We start from the raw sequence: 17,060 nt of genomic DNA, 5'->3' as shown, positions 1-17,060 counted from the left end.
TGTGTTTTAAACTTTTAAACTAGTCAGAATATCCATGTTTCATTTACAACACAACTGATTACTTTTACGTTTTCAGTGGTGCTCTACTTATGTAGTTAGTTGCAACTTTGTTGCTATATGACTTCTTACCTATAATGTACTTTCCTCTGATTGAAGAGGGGAAAAGTTTTGAATTTCCTGTGTTGTGCCACTTTACAATCTTTTTTCTATTCGTAATACCTAGCCAATGAGATCCAGTGACATTTTTAATGGCTTTATTTATTTAAATTTGTTTGCCAGGGTAGAACACTAATCTAACACCAATTACAGGCTCAGTCTGGGTTACATCATAATGTAACAAAACTACAGTGTATCAATAACAGTGATTTACATTTAAGTATAGCTCTAGCATATCAAATAGATGCAGAGTTACATAAGTGGAATACAAAAGGAAGAATAGATGTAGGAGGAGTAGAAGTACCTCTGTTAGGAAAGCTAATACAAACAAGCAAGACGAAAGAGGAGACAAGATTATGCCAAGTTGGTTTAGAGAAGTAATGGTGTGGTAACCTGAATCACAGTTTACGATGAGTGAGTTAATCAGGTGGATCAGGTATATGAAAGGTAAAAGCACTAGCAAGAAGAAAACAAAAGTTATATGAATGGCATTGTAAAAATGAGTGCAATGATTTTCTACTTGAATGTTTAGATATAAATTTACAGTCATCCCTAACAAATGTGGCATTCATATGATGAGAATTATTAAACATGGAAATGAATATGATGCACAAGAGGATTGAAAATATTTGTTTATTAACAGAAATTATTCTAAGTAAAAACATTTTCCTGTTTAATGAGAAATATTACTTGCAGATGTCAGGTATTGCCATGGGTACGCCCATGACCAACACCTATCCCAATCTAGCACTTAACCAATGGGAGAGAGACTATATCTATAAAGATGAAGGTTATGGTAGGAATGAGATCTTATTTTACAAGAGATTTGCAGATGATTGTTTTTTAATTTGGAATGGCAATGAAAGTAGTCTGAAGCAGTTTGCTGAATATTTAGAGAGCAGTACCGAATTTTTAAAACTCAAGTTAGAATATTCGACAATGGCCATTAATTACTTGGACATAAGGCTAGAAAAGAAAGGGAAAGGTATACAAAAAACCCGTACAAAAGAACAGGTATACACAAAGGAACAGTATGCATGCCCCGCATGTGTTTAGGGGCATTGTGAAACATCAGTTTATAAGAAAAAATAGACTGAACACTGATGATGTAAAAAAATAAAAAACAGATGGAAGAAATAGCAATGGAGTTTATTTACCAGGGATATGAGAAAGATATGGTGTATGAAAGTATGAATAAAATTTTAGTTGAAAGGCAATATAGTAGAGCTCCATATTTTAGTGCTAAGGGAGAAAATGCACTAATTCTGAATGTAGCAGGTAGGCAGGAGAATAGGTTAATGTATGTACTGACATAGTTATAGAACTAGAGATGCAGAAAGAATAATAAGAAAAAAATTGTGATATATTATTAACTGTGCCTGAAATAAAACAAATAATGAACAACCTATGTTTGCATATAGAAATGAAAAAATCTTAAAAGAAGGCTATGTTATAAAGATTAGCATGAGGGTAAAAAACAAGTTTAAGAAAAGGCACATACCCTTGTTCAAATTGTAGTTGTTGTAGGGATATTTTAAATGATATAGATTTTATTCATCCTACAAATACATATTTTGGACTGTTATGCTTGTTGTATAATACCACTCAAATAGTATATTTGGCCACATGCATCCAATGTTCATGTTTCTATATAGGAAAAAGTAATAGGAGGTTGAAAGACCGTATTATAGAACATAAATCAGAGATAAAGAGAAGTATAGAAAACAAAGCTTTGGCTAAACATATATTAGAGAAAGGTATAAGTTATTGTTTTAAGTTTAGGGTTATTAAAACACTACAAAAGAATAGTAGAGGAGGTGATATCAATAACAAATTGGAGAATATAGAATTAACATGGACTTTAAGATTAAATGCAGATGCATTCCTTGGTTAAATAATGCAGTAAGTATGAAACCAGTACTGCATAAGAAGCAAATGATGTTACATTAATTAGTGTTAGCTTCATATTTTAAATTGATTGGCTGGTTGTGTCACGTTTCTTAACTTTAGTTATTTAAATGTATTAATTGAGAATGATTTTATATGCAGTGAAGAAGGGGAAACCCAAAAGCTTTTCATTCTTTTATTAAAAAGTTGAATGTTTATACTGTTCATGTTATTCCTGTGAAAGGTAAAGGTGCTACACAGTTGAAGATAGTGTATTACACAGACAGTTGCATTCAAACTGTTTTAGCAATTATTTTTGCACTATGACCTAAACAAAGAGTAGTTTGTGAGATTAGTTAAATTAGGAGAATGTGAATGTCATATTTTTGGCACCAGTATAGAAAAGCAATTGCTAGCAGATTGCAGACTGAGAGAAGGCTTGGTAGGGAAGGACAATTTGTGACTTGGCTTCTTAAGTTATAGGTTTGAGTGGCAGTAAAAAGTTTGAAAGAGAGAGGAGAGGAAGTGTCTAGTTTGAGTATTTTGATGAGCAAGGAAAAAAAAAAAAAAAAGAGGATCTGAAGTGGCCTGTACTGGAAGCCACTTAAGCATTTGAAACAGTTAAGCAGTGGTAACCATTCCATGGTTCAGTAGATATTAATAAATATATTTTACTGGAAAGGTAAAGAAGGGTGGCAGTGTTTTTAGCAGAGGCAAATGCAAACAAGGGGAGACCATACTCAAGCGGAGCAAGGAGAAAGGCTTTTTCTATAGCAGCCCTTGCTGGGTGTAAAGGGAACAAAGATATTTGGATGGCCCAGAACAGCAGCTTACTGATCTTGGCTCCCAACCTTTCTATGTGCTCATGGAAGTTTACTGATTAGTCTAGCCAGATCCCCAAATACCTAAAGGAAGTGCTGGTTTCAGTGAGAATGTTGTCTCAGTCAAGGTTACAAAGATATAAAAGGATTGGAGGGATTTTGATAATCTTTTGAGAGTGCTGAATTATATGGACTTTTTTTTTTTTTTTTGCATTGAGCAATAGATTCTTGAAATTTACCCAGTGCTGTAGCTGAAGATCCTTTTGAAGTTAACATTAATTAATGGAGTTGACATTAGGATACATTTGTGTATGCATTGTGCTTAGTGACAATTTATGGCAATTGTGATGACACTGGACTTGGCCTTTATCCATATTTGCATTTTGTATTTTTAACCATTTGGAGTGAGTGTGGCAATTCCCATGATGAGTCCCTACTTGCTGTACTGCTTGTGTTTTTGAATTTCATACATCTTAATATGTGGATAAGAAGGGTAGTGCCCTGCTCTACAGTTGATTTACATCAAGCTGGGACTTTGCAGGGAAAACCGCTTGACTTGGGATGGCAGTATGTTATGACTTGCATAAATAACTGAAGCAATTTTAGGTTCAGTTCAACTATTTTGACAAATTGTTACTAGAAATTTTCTGCCTGAATTAAAATTCAGATATGGGAGTCTGTCTTTTAGTCTTTTTATTCAACGAGTCCTTTTCCTGAATTCTAGGTCCGGATATGTTAATTTTTGATAGCATTTCTGAACTGATAATTTTTCTTTTTGAGCAAACACATTTAAGTAATTGTTTATTCTCACTTGGAAAACTTCTTGAAAAGTACTAACATTTTTCGAGAATTTAATTGTCATTTAATTACATACACCCTGATCAAGACAATTGATACAGTGGTGAGGATCAAGCACTTAAAATAAAAGTTTAATGACCGACACTTGGTATGTTTACTGCTTAGAAGTATCAGAATAAAATAATTTCTTGATTCAGCATATATCAGATGTGCTCAGAAATGCATCTTTTCCCCAAGTTAGCTTTGTTTACTGTCTCCGTTATAGAATCATTAAATAAAGGAGTTTTTTCTTTATAATTTATTAATTTAGCAGCATTAACATTAAATAACTACTTAACATGTGCTATACACAATGACATCACATAAATGCAGAAAAATACAGTTGTGTACACTTACCATAAATGTAGATGTTCAAATGTATTTACTGTTGCAGTCATCACATTTGGGTTATCCCTGCCAGGGTAGCCCTCAGTTGGCCCGAATACCAGAGATTTAGTGTTTCTGTGTCGGTTGCTGTCACTTGAGGACCGACGTCAGGTAGTCAGTAGTATAAAGTAAGGCAGCTGACGCCATTACATCAGGTTTTCTTGCCCTAAGCTGTCAAGAGCCCCCAAAGTAGAAGGCCAGGTTCTGGTGGAAGAACCCCACCAGTGGAAGATAAATACCAATATGTCCCTTGTAAGGAAAGTAGAACAGTAAGGAAGAATGGTAATAAAAGGAGAAAGAGAATAAAGGGAAATGAAGGGAGGGAAATCAGGACTGCAATAGTGAATACACTCGAACATCTACATTTATGGTAAGTGCTCACAACTGTACTATGTTCTTTGTGTTTAACTGTTGCAGTCATTACATTTGGGTTAAGTCTCAAAGCTATGGTTGGGGGGCTGGAGCTAAACAGCATTAGGAGCGGCTATGAGGCCCTGCAGAACTGCAGTGGCAAAGCCTGCCCTTGATTTAGAGTAAAGAGGCAGATTGTAATGTTTTGTAAAGGTATGCAATGAACTCCAAGTAGCAGCCTCTAAAATGTATTTGGTTGGTACTCCCCTGAGAAAGGCTGCAGAAGTGTTTGCAGCTCTGGTTGAATGTATCCTAATGCCATTAGGCACTGGTTTGCCATGCTGTGAGTAGCAGAAACGAATGCAGTGACCTATCCACTTTGAAATAGTCTGCTTGGAGATAGCCTTTCCTTGTGATGCTGTGGCATATGCCACTAGTAATTGTTCTGTCTGTCTGAAGATTTTAGTTTTGTCCAAGTAGAATCTAAGTTGTCTGTGTATGTCCAAAGAATGCAGATGTTTTTTTCCCCTTGTTCTGTGGATTTGGATAAAAGGTTGGCAAATGAATAGTTTGGTTAAGGGTTACACTGGATACCACCTTAGGCATAAATGTAGGGTTTGTTCTCAGAGAAACCTGGTCTGGATAAAAAATGATAAAGAGTTCCACGGCCATGAGAGCCTGTAGCTCTGAAACTCTTCTTGCAGAAGTTATTGCTAAGAGCAGAGCTGTTTTCCAAGATAAGAATTTTATATCTGCAGTAGCAGCTGGCTCAAAAGGAGGTAAGGTGAGTTTTTCCACGACATAATTGAGGTCCCATGCAGGAATTGGTGTTCTCCTTGGAGGCTTAAGTTTTTGGCTCCTCTGAGGTACTGCCTTAATAAAGGATGAGAAAAGAGTGGTGGCTCTGTATTGTAATGAGGCGAAATGGCAGAGGCATGGATTTTAATTGATGAGAAAGATAGGCCTTTGTCCAGCATCTCAGTTAAGTACTGCAAAATCTGAGGAATATTTGGGACAGCTGTATCAGTTTTTGAGCTTGGTTCCAAGCGCAAAACCTCTTCCATTTCCTCAGCATAGGATTTTCTAGTACTAGACTTCTGGCTTCTAAAATGATATCCATCACAGCTTTACTGAGAGGTGTGGTTTGTATGGCTACATTATCCGCCATGCTGCCAGGTTTAGGGTCCTGAGTTGGCTGTGCAGAATCTGATTGTTTTGCTGGGACAGTAGAGGAGGTATTTGAGGCAAGGTCCAGCCTGGGCATTGGGACAAGTTCCTTAAGATCGGATACCAGTACTGGCGGGGCCAGTCTGGGGCAATCAGAATCATTTTTGGTTTCTCGTGCCTGACCTTTAGGAGTACCTTGGGGAGGAGAGGTAGTGGAGGAAAGGCATATACTGATAGGTTTGTCCAGTTGAAAGACAAGGCATCCACTTTCCAAGCTTGTCTGTTATAAGTCCTTGTGCAGAATCTTTTTAGTTGATTGTTTTGAGGGGAGGCAAATGGATCTATGTCCGGGCATCCCCATTTCTTTGTTATCATGCTTAAGACTTGTGGATCCAGGTGCCACTCGTGAGTATCCAAGAGGTTTCTGCTTAGTTTGTCTGCCAGAGTGTTTTCCTTTCCTGGCAGGAATTTTGCCTGCAGATGAACTTGATAAGTCAATGTTGTGTCCCATAAAGCTATGGCTAGTCTGCACAGGGGATAAGAATGAGTGCCCCCCCCTGCTTATGTACCACATGACCGTGGTGTTGTCTGTCTTTATCAGTAGTTGTCCCAGATGAAGTAGGTCCCTGAAGGCTGTCAGGGCATTTTGAACAGCTAGCATCTCTTTTTGACTGATATGTAGATGCTTTTGGTTTGTGGACCAGGTGCCCTGAATGCCTCTTCCTACCATGTGTGCCCCCCCAGGCATAATCTGATGCATCCGTCGTTAGGCTCTGCCTGGCTGGGGGTAGTGAGAATGGCTGTCCCTTGTTTTTGTGACCAGCCTTTGCCCACCATCAAAATTCCTGTTGCAGGCAAAGAATTACAGTAATCATTGTTTCCAGACTGTGGCAATGTTGTGTCCAAACACTTTTTAGGTACCATTGAATTTTCCTCATATGCAGTCTTGCATATGGAATTAGTAAGATGCAGGATGCCATGAAGCCCAAAGCCTGCAGAATTTTTCTTGCAGATAACTGCGCCTTTGTTCCCATTTCCTTGAAGTAGGTAGTCAGTTGCCTTTGTTTGTCTGGAGTGAGATAAGCTATCAGGACAGTTGTATTTAAGCTTGCACCCAGGAATATTATCTCTTGAGAGGGTACTAGTTTTGATTTCTTTTTGTTGACTATGTACCCTAGGCATGTTAAAAGTCTTATCACAAATGTCAGATGCTGTAGTAGAATGTCCTTGTTCTCTGCTTGTATAAGGCAGTCGTCCAAGTAAGGATATATTTGTATTCCTCTTTGTCTGCAGTAAGCAATTACTGGTGCCAGGCACTTTGTGAAGACCCTGGGCGCAGTAGAGAAGCCAAAGAGCAGTGCAGAGAATTGGTAATGCTTTGAGCCAGCCTTGAATCTGAGGAATCTTCTGCATGTTTGTCTGATTGGGACATGCAGGTATGCCTCTTTTAGGTCAAAAGTCACGATCCAAGCCTTCCTGCCCAGCATGGGCAGAAGCTGCTGTAAGGTCAACATCTTGAATTTTGGTATATCCAGGAAAGTGTTTAGAATAGATAGGTCCAGTATTGGTCTCCATGCTTGGTCCTTTCTGGGTTCCAAGAACAGTCTTGAGTAAAATCCTTTTCCCTGCTCTTGCTGAGGCACTTGTTGAATAGCCCTCACGTCCATGAGAGCTGCAACTTGTTTTTGAGCCTCTGCCCATTGTTTTTTGGCAGGTCTGGCCAACCGTGTGCTTTTGGTAGGGTATGGAAATGAAATTTGTAGCCTTGAGACACTGTCTAGAACCCATTTGTCCTGGGTTATAATGTGCCAATTTTGAGAAAAAAGTGCAAGTTTTCCCCCTAAGGGTGCTGCCAGAAGAAAGTGCTTGTTGCAGGCAGGGGGAAGTCATTGGGACGGTTTCCTGTATGATTGTGATTTGTCCTCTCCACCTTTGGAGGTAGAGGCACTCTGCTGCTTAGACCTGTAGCATCCTTGCGGCTGTGATCTGCCCCTTTGAGATCCGTCTGAGACTGGAAAGGACCAATTCTTTGTAGGCCAGTGTCTGCTAAATCTAGGAGGCTGTACCTGTAAGAAATCCTTGACCGTTTGCATAGATTTAGCTTTGTCTTCCATTTTCTTTAACACCTCTTCTGCCTTAACACCAAACAAGGTATCATGTTGTAAAGGAGCATCTAATAATTTTGCTTTGACATGGTCAGGCAGATTTTGTTCTTTTAACCAAGCATGCCTCCTAATGGCAGAACCCTCAACAGCGGCCCTGCAGGAGGCCTCCATAGAATCAAAACCACATTGCGTAGTATGCTTTCCAACTTGTTCAGCTGCATGCAATAAATCCTGTATTCCTTTGTTTTCTGCACATTCAGAATTTGCCATCATTTTCTGTTTAAGCAGTGTCATGATATATTGCTGATATTTGAGCATATGAAACTGGCAATTTAAGGCCCTTATAGCCAAAGTAGCAGATGTGTAAATCTTTTTTCCCCATCTATCCAGAGTCCTAGAATCCCTATCAGAGGGGGTAGGGTTTTTTGCAGTAGAAGCCTTGACCCCCTTTCGGACCCTGAGAAATAGTTTCTGGGTCTGCAGTTGGGTTTTTGAAAAGGAATTTATGAGAGTCAGGGACCCTGTAGTATCTGTCTAGCTTAACAGGAGCTGGAGGTAAAGAGTCAGGGGTCAGACTGGACTCCGAGAACACATCACCTACAATGTCCAGCACAGGTGGAATAGCTAGAGGCCTGTGTTGAGGAAGTAAAAGGAATTCTCTGAGCCTTTTCTTAGATTCTGAAAAATCTTGGCTCTCCCAGTGGAAGTGCTCCCTCATGGTATGCAAGTTTTCCCCAAAAGAGTAGTCCTCAGGAGGAGATGCTGAAGGAATTGATTCTTCAGCATCAGAATCCTCATAGAGAGGAAGAGAATATTCCTGATCAGAGGAGGAATCAAAAGAAATGGAAACCTGATCTGAAGATTCATAGTCTGTCTCTTGCCTAGGCCTCTTATCAGGAGGGGGATGGGAACCCTGATCAAGCTAATTAAGTCTTCGGCCATTTGTAGCATCTGTTTTTTGGGCATGGAGGCCTGTCCTTGTGGCTGATGAACTTGCTTCTTTGTCTTTAAAGGTGTTTTAGCCTTTGAAGTCTGTTTAATATATAATTGTTTAGGTCTGAATACACCCTCAGAAGCAGATGCCTGCTCAGCGGCTCCGGACCCATCTGAAGGAATAATCTCCGAGGCTCCAATACCTTGAATTTCCTGTGGCCTGGCCGTCTCCACGTGGAAGTCGGTAGCAGCCTGCGACTCTAAAGTAGCGGGCGTCAGGGGCTGCGAAAGCACCTCACTGAGAACCGGTGACTTGCTTAGGAGAAGCTTAGTCAGTTTTGGACCTTGGTTGCCTGTCTTTTTCTTTGCATTTTTTGTGAACTCCGGTAGTCGGATGGCTATCCAACGACACTGTATAACTAAATCTTCACCCAAAATAGCTTAATGCAAAATCATACCGACACTTAATAGTGCGTTGGTTAAATCTAGCACAAAACCGACAACTAGCAACGTCGTCGTCAGGGCCAAGGCAAGGAATACAGTTAAGAATGAAAGTCCTTATGAGGTATTTACTTCCCACAAGAAATACAATTCTTAACTTTTTCTGACATCAGTCTGGAGCAAGAAAAAAGTTTCCCCAACGGGGTACTTCGCTTTTAATGAAGACTTCGGATCTGAAACTCGAACATGAAAATCTCAGGAGTCGGCCGACCGGTACTTGCGAACTGCTTCTGCTTCAGGCACCACGCAGCAAGAAAGACTGAATAAAATGGCGTCGGCTGCATCTTTTATACCCCTGATGACTTGACGTCAGGGAAGAAGCGACAGCAACCGACGCAGGACCCAAGACTTTGGAATTCAGGCTGACTGAGGGCAACCTGCCAGCAGGATAACCCAAATGTAATCACTGCAACAGTGAAACACGAAGAACACTGAATGTCAGAAACAGTGCAGAATTTATTTCTTTGTTGGTTGTCTACCCTCACCTAGCAGTTTTGTGACTATGGAGTTGATATATTTAAGTAAAGCTCCACTACCAACCACACACACAAGGACAAATAATGTGTACTAAACACTGTGGTTCTCAAGTTTTCAGCTATCAATTTACTGTCATGAACATGGCAGCCTGTAGAGTTAGGCGCATGAAATAAAGTTAAACAATACACTTAAAAATCTGTTAGCACAGAAATATTGAATGACACAAAACCTTTGCAAAGCTTATTCTTTTAGCCATAACATTAAACTATATTACCTGCTAGCACCACAAAGCAGAATGTTTACTACCATGCTGTTTTTTTTTATTTTGCATTACTGACAAAAATCACAAACAAAAATTCAGCAAACATAAATGTCAATGAGTAAACATATTCACAAAAAAATATAAAAATTAAACCAAAAGAAAACAATAAGCTAAAAAAGGAAGCAGTAGGAAAAAAAAGAAACATAACACACCCAAGTTCTTTATATAAAGGCATGTGGATCTAAGAAATGCGTGCATACATTATATATTATATCATTTCCCAGATGACCTGGGATCAATTAACTGCCTTGATACTTGAGGAACCAAGACGGGAGCAGGAAAAAAAAATTGAAGCAGAGTCCATTTGCATCTTTTAGAGTGAGAGGGGAAAGGGACATGTCCAGACAAAGGCTCCCTTAACTGGAGTCTCAAGAGACATAACCAGTGGTTGCCTCAGGGGTAGTGGGGCATCTCTGACCTTATACTGCCTTTTGATGCATGTAACAGTCCTATGTAATGCCCACTGCACAGCCAACCTCAGAAGCATCACTAGGAATGCACACAGAAAACCAACAGGACACAAGTCAAAAGGAAATAACTCAAAACTTCTATAAAGGAAGATAGTGGAAAAGGTTAACAGCTTCAAGTATCTGGGAGGCGTGGATGATGAGAAGGGAAGTCTGAATGAAGAGGTCAAAGCTGCAATCAGAACGGCTGCAGCTAACTGGCACAGAGTATCAGGTGTAGTGTATGATAGAAGAATGTCAAAGAAGCTGAAAAGTAAGGTGTGCAAAACAGTGGTGTGACCAGTGCTACTGAATGGTACAGAAGTCTGGGCAGTAAAGACAGAGCAGATGAGGAAGGCAGAGGCGATGGAAATGAAGTGGCTGATATGGGTGGTAAGATGCACACTGTGGGGCAGATGAAAAAATGAGGAAGGGCAGAAGCCAAAGTAGTATCAATTGAAGAAAAGATCAAAGAGAACAGATTATGGTGGTTCAGGCAAATGTGCAGAAAAGCAGAAGACAATCTGGTGAAGAAGATTTGGGACAGGCAAGAGGAAATGACGTTTAGCAAGCAAATGGAGGGACTGTGTGAGAGAAGATCTGCAACAGTCAGGAATTGTAGATCAATGTGTGTGTATGTACCTTTAAGAAGCTATCCAAGGCCTTGCACAAGTGTATAAATACTGAGCATGTGCAATTTTGACTTCCATTTTTTAGTTAGCTGTTGAGATGTAAGCATATAAGGTCGGTCTGTTAACCAGTTCGTTTATATTTTGTGATGCTGCTATTCATCCTGATGTGTTGCTATGTATTTAAGCATCCAAACAATCTACCTCGCCTACTTGTCATCTAAATTAGAGACGGACAATTGACATGTTATCAGAATGGGATCCAGAGTTACAGCCACGAGGCAACCAGTTATAAATGGAGGAATATAAAGGACTGAATCATCCCTACTGCACTCATAATTCGGAAAATAGGTCAGAAACAATTTTTAGATATTAAAACTTGTTCAAAACTATTTCTTATTCACAAAATATGAAACAAGGCATACAGAATGCTCTAAGTGATATTCGGCTAAACCGATATGTCCGATATTGATAAAAAATATTCAAATTACTAAGGAAAATATTTGAAATAAAGTCTGAATTGCATAAAATGAATAAAACAAGAAGAAATGACCGTATTTTCGCTAAGCGTGTATTTTTCGTATTAATTAAAAATATCCGACTTAGCAGAAGTGTATGAAGTGTTCACATGTTTGTGCAGTATTTCAGTAAAGTTATTTCAAAAAATACAGGCATTTCAGATTATATTTCGCAAAGTACAGTATTCTGAAGAGTTTATTGTGCATTTGAATGTTATTACAAGCTCACAGAACAGTTTGTCCATATATAATTACAAGGGCCACATTTTCAGTGCGCTTGTGCATACTTTGTGGGCATGGCAGATGGATTTCAAAACCGCAGTGCAGTTGTGCTTGACAATAATATTGCAGGGAACTAGGGAGTGTTTGAACAAGAGTACATCATTTTCATATAGGCTGCATTTTATGATAAAAATGACCGTACAAAGGCATTTATTCTGCTTAATTTAGCTGGGCTAGAAGCCAGGGAGTATTAATTTGTGCATGCACCTGCTATCTATGCAGGAGAGGGGGAAAATCATCATAATGTTGCACAGGCTAAGTCAAGAGAGGACCCTGAGTGCTTAAAACGTAAATTTAGAGAAATGTGTAACCCTAAATTAGAAGTTATGTACTCACCATAACGTTCCATCTGAGTAGGTGTATTCATTTGTCTGCAACCTGTGGGTTATGGATCCGATATCGGATCCGAACCGGCATGGTTTTCCAGCTATGGATCCAAGCTCTCAGCTCCTCCCCTCACCCATAATGCCCTGCTCTACCCTCATGACCTCAGATCGAGTTTGCCAAAGCAACAATACCCTAAAAAGGGTAACAAAGAATATGCAGGAAACTGATAGGCCAGGGGGATAGGAGGGCGGGATGGTTGCAGACAAATGAATACACCTACTCAGATGGAACGTTATGGTGAGTACATAACTTCTAAATCTGAAGTAGGATATTCATTTGTCTGCAACCTGTGGGACAGAGTCCCCAGCTACCTGAATCTTGGGCGGCCATCATGGAAGGATATTCCGGAGCACCGCGGAGCCAAAGGATGCTCTACCCCTAGATGCAAGATCCAACTTATAGTGGGAAATAAGCGTATGAGATGAAGCCCACGTGGCTGCTGCACAAATATCATCTAGAGGAATCCTAGCCTTGAAGGCTGCCGAGGTAGATACTGACCGGGTTGAATGGGCATGAACACCCTCCGGTGCGGGCCTTCCTGAAGCTTGATAAGCCAATAAAATGCACTGTGAAATCCAGCGGACAGAGAAACTTTAGAGATTGGCTTGCCCAAATTGAATTTTGCAAAGGAAATAAACAGCTGGTCGGATTGCCTATGACCAGCTGTCCTGTTCAGATAAAATCTAAGTTGCCTGTGAACATCTAGTGAATGTAGCTTATATTCACCTTTGTTTTCATATTTAGGGAAGAAAACAGGGAGGTTAATGGATTGATTGATGTTTGCTTCAGAAGCGATTTTAGGAAGAAAGGACGGGTCGGTCCTGAGGGAGACACGGTCCGGATGAAATACCAAGTAAGGAGGTTTAGCTGATAATGCTTGAAGTTCAGAAACTCTCTTGGCTGATGTAATGGCTACCAAAAGGCTGTCTTGTAGGACAAGAATTTGAGATCCACCGTAGCCGCTGGCTCGAAAGGAGGGCGGTCAAGGCCTGTAGGACCAGAGAAAGGTCCCAAGGAGGAACTGCTTGTTTTATAGGGGCCTGAGAAGAAAAGTACCTTTAAGAAATATTTTACACAATTTGGCTGACATAAGAGGATTAGAGTCATGGCCAATGTGATAGTGAGAAATTGCCGCCAGTTGAACTTTGACTGTGGAACTGCTGGCACCATCGTTAAAGAGAGTGGTTAGAAAGTCAAGCACTAAAGGGAGAGGAACCGTGAAGGGATTCAGGCCTTGCCGCTCCGCCCACAAAGAGAAGCGTTTCCATTTGCTTGATAAACCTTTCTAGTGGATGGTTTATGAGCCGCCACCAAAATTGCCTTTACAGGTGAAGAAATACCGGAGTCCTTATCAAGAGTGGAACTGGAGCAGCCAAGCGGTCAGCTTCAGGTTGTCCAGGTTCGGAGGAGGAATGCAGGATGGATGGGATATCAGATCCGGGATGGGATCTAGAATCCAAGGAGGATTCACCGAGTGAGACCTTAGGAAGGGGAACCAGATCTGTCGAGGCCAGAATGGAGCAATGAGAATCATTCTGCAACCCACCCGAGAGGCTTTCTGAAGAACTTGGAGCATCAGAGGCAAGGGTGGATAGGCATACAGAAGACCGGGTGGCCAAGCATGCACCAGAGCATCTCTTGGGGTACCTCCGGAGGAGGTATTAGAGCGAAAAAACTGTCGCACTTGGTGTTTGAGGGAGAAGCAAAAGATCGCATGAAGGGTTCCCCACCGTGCGAATATGCGTTCCGCTACTTGACAATTGAGAGACCACTCGTAAGGGGTCAGAATGGTGCGACTGAGCTTGTCCGCTAGGATGTTGGACCGACCGGAATGTGCATTGCTATTAGAAAGCGATTGGTGGAGATTGCCCATTCCCAAACTCTCATGGCCTCTCGACAAAGAGGGTAAGACCTTGTTCCCCTTGTTTGTTGATGTACCAGACAACAGACATGTTGTCGATTGAATCGCAATTGTTCCCAAGGGAAGAAAGTCCTGAAGTGCTAGCAACGCTAAGAGCACTGCTCTCATCTCTAGAACATTGATATGCAGTAAGGTCTCTGAATCGTTCCACGTGCCTTGGACGGTCCGGCCCAAAGTGCCCCCACCCGAGGCGGAGGCGTCCGTGGTCACCGTGGCGAGGGGAGAAGCACAAAAGGGCGGCCTTTGTGGAGATCCGGGAGTGGAGCCACCACAAGAGGGACCGCTTGCAAGCCTTGCTGATCGCTATGGGATGATGCATGGGAGAGCAAGGTATGACCACTGTACTAAGAGCGTCCACTGTAGAATCGCATATTGAGCCTGGCAAGAGGAAGAAGTGCTATAGCCGATGCCATGGACCCTAGAGCCCTCAGGACCAACTCCGCTGGAACAGAACTTGAATGGAGAATGGCCCGCACCTGGAGCTGCAGATTTAGAACTCTGTCCGCAGTGAGGAAGGCTCGTAAACTCCTTGTGTCTAGCCTGGCCCCTATAAAATCTAAGAGCTGTGTGGGCGCCAGGTTGGACTTTTTTGTATTTATTGTGATGCCCAGAAAGGGAGCAAGATGGAGAAAGGAGTCTCGCGCCAATAGAAGTAGATGCCTTGTTGGGCCGGTAAGAAGCCAGTCGTCCAGGTAGGGAAAGACCTGCACCCCTGAAGCCTCAGGTGGGCCGCTACCACTGCTAATACTTTGGTGAACACCCTGGGGGCTGTGGTGAGACCAAAGGGAAGGACCCGGAACTGGTAGTGACTGGCTCCCAGCCGGAAGCGGAGAAACCTCCTGGAGCGCCTGTCCATCAGGATGTGGTAGTACGCGTCCTTGAGGTCTATCGAGCACATCCAGTGATTTTCTCCCAGAAGGCGGAGAATAGATTGCAGAGTGACCATTGAATTTTTCTTTGGGGACTGCCAGATTCAAGAGAGAGAGGTCTAGGATTGGTCTTAGTTCCCCGTCTTTTTGGCACTAAAAGAATCTGGAGTAGAACCCTGATCCGATCTGGTCTGGGGGAACGGGCTGGATGGCTCTTTTCTTTAGCAGATGGCCAATTTCTGCCAAAGCGGCCTCCCGTTGACCGGGTGGGACGTCTGGGAGGGACTTCAACTTTGGAAGGTGAAGGAAAGGAATGCGATATCCCTGGATATGATTTGGAGAACCCAGCGGTCCGATGTTATGGACTCCCATGCCGCTAGGTGCCCAACGTCCCCGACTGCCTCCAGAGTAGAGCAGTCGGGCAACCCTCAGGGTTGCTGCGGGCCGTTCAGAGAAAGGTTCCCTGGACCGAAGTTTCTGGGAGCCCCTCTGCCTCTAGGGCGGCGTCCTCCCTGTCCTCCTCTGCCACGGAAGGACTGGTTGTCCGAGCAGGCTGAGACTGCTGCGACTTCGGAACCACATCTTCTTCTGACCCTTTTGGTTCCTAGAATAGGGCCTCTGGGGTGCAGAGAAGCGGATTCCGACGGCAGACAGCGTCTTCCGTCCTTTTCGCTCTGGGTCAACGTCTCGAACGGTCTTGCCAAACAGGGCAGAACCATCAAAGGCGTCGCAAGACGCTTTGAAGGGCTCAGAAAAATCGCAGTGACGGAGCCAGGCCTGGCGTCTAGTGACCAGTCCTGTCCCGCAGCTCTAGCGCCCTCCGTTGCATGGGAGAGTAGCCGCATAGAAGTATTTGTAACTGACCTAAGAGTGGCCATACGGGTGGAGTGCAGAACTCTGTCCTCCTCCGAAATGGACTCAGGGGATGCAGCGTATTCCTTAATAAGATCTCGCTGCATCCGAATAACATGTGCCAAATAGTTCAGCGCCCTTACCGAGAAGGTCGCCGAACTGAACATCCGCTTCCCCAAGCGGTCCATCATCCGAGACTCCTTGCTCGGTGGGTGGACTGAGGGACTCTCCTGAGCCAGTTCCCTCTTTGTGGCCGCCACCGTCAACATGGCATCTACCGGAGGCCCCTTACTCCAATGGGTCCGGTCGGATGGCGGGCTAAGGATCCTATCCGGTCTTTTGGGAATTGGCTCCACGGTGTCCGGTTCCTTCCACGCCCTGGTGGTAATAAGGTCCACCAGGGGGTCGGCAGGGGGGGACACCCAAGAGGTAGACGGGCCCGTTTCAAATGCCTCCAAGAACACGGACTCGTCAGAGGAAGACTTGGGGGCAGACCACCAGCCCCTTATACGGAGCATTTCCATGATGTCTCCAAAGGAGACATCCTCGGGGGGTGACCGTGGGGAGCCTTCCCCTTCCTCCAAGTCCGTGTCTTCTGTGAGAGACTCGGGGGAGTCAATGTGCCTCCTTTGCCGTATGCTTGCGAGGACCTCCTCTGGGGGCTGTCAGAGGAGTCCTCGCAGCAGCAATTTGCTCCATAGGAGCAACTTGGGGCACAGAGCGGGCTGTCCCAGGGGCCGGGCGGTGGAAGCCTGGCCCAGTGCAGAGCGAGCCCGGGGCGGAGCCCGAACAAGTGCCGGGGTTCCGGAGACCCCCAACAGAGCCCTCTCCACTACATCAAAAGCCGAAGGGAGCCGACCTCGACCAAAGGATCCGACAATCGGCTCCCCTCGAATCCGAGTGGACGGAGCGGCGCGGCACTCGGATCCGAAGGGACAGTACGCTCCGACACAGGCGGCGCCGGGAGCACTGATCCCCGGATCCGGCTCGGATCCAGGCTCCGAGAGGTCGGGTCCGGCACTTTCGAGGGCAGGGTCGGATCCGGTACCAAGTACTATCGGCGCCGACCCACCCGGCTCAGCTGCTCGGCTCCAGCTGCTCCGAACCCGGATAGCGGGTCGGAGAAGGAGCAATAGGCTTAAAAGGGTGTTGAGCTCCCCGAGGGGAGGCAAACACTCCCATCTGCATCTGGGCCTGGATGAACCTTCTCAT

At 43.4% G+C, this 17,060-nt stretch overlaps 1 protein-coding gene across 4 annotated transcripts in view; it reads right to left on the bottom strand.

Annotated features, from left to right (window-relative positions):
* LOC122801775 (amyloid beta precursor protein) overlaps positions 1–17,060 on the bottom strand; it is a 3,200,820-nt gene that overhangs the window by 2,698,300 nt on the left and 485,460 nt on the right. The window lies entirely within an intron of this gene.

The sequence above is a fragment of the Protopterus annectens genome, chromosome 5.part0 (genome assembly GCF_019279795.1).
Source record: "Protopterus annectens isolate FY-2018-M chromosome 5.part0, PAN1.0, whole genome shotgun sequence".
Taxonomy (NCBI): domain Eukaryota; kingdom Metazoa; phylum Chordata; order Ceratodontiformes; family Protopteridae; genus Protopterus; species Protopterus annectens.
This window is presented reverse-complemented; position numbering and strand designations above follow the sequence as displayed.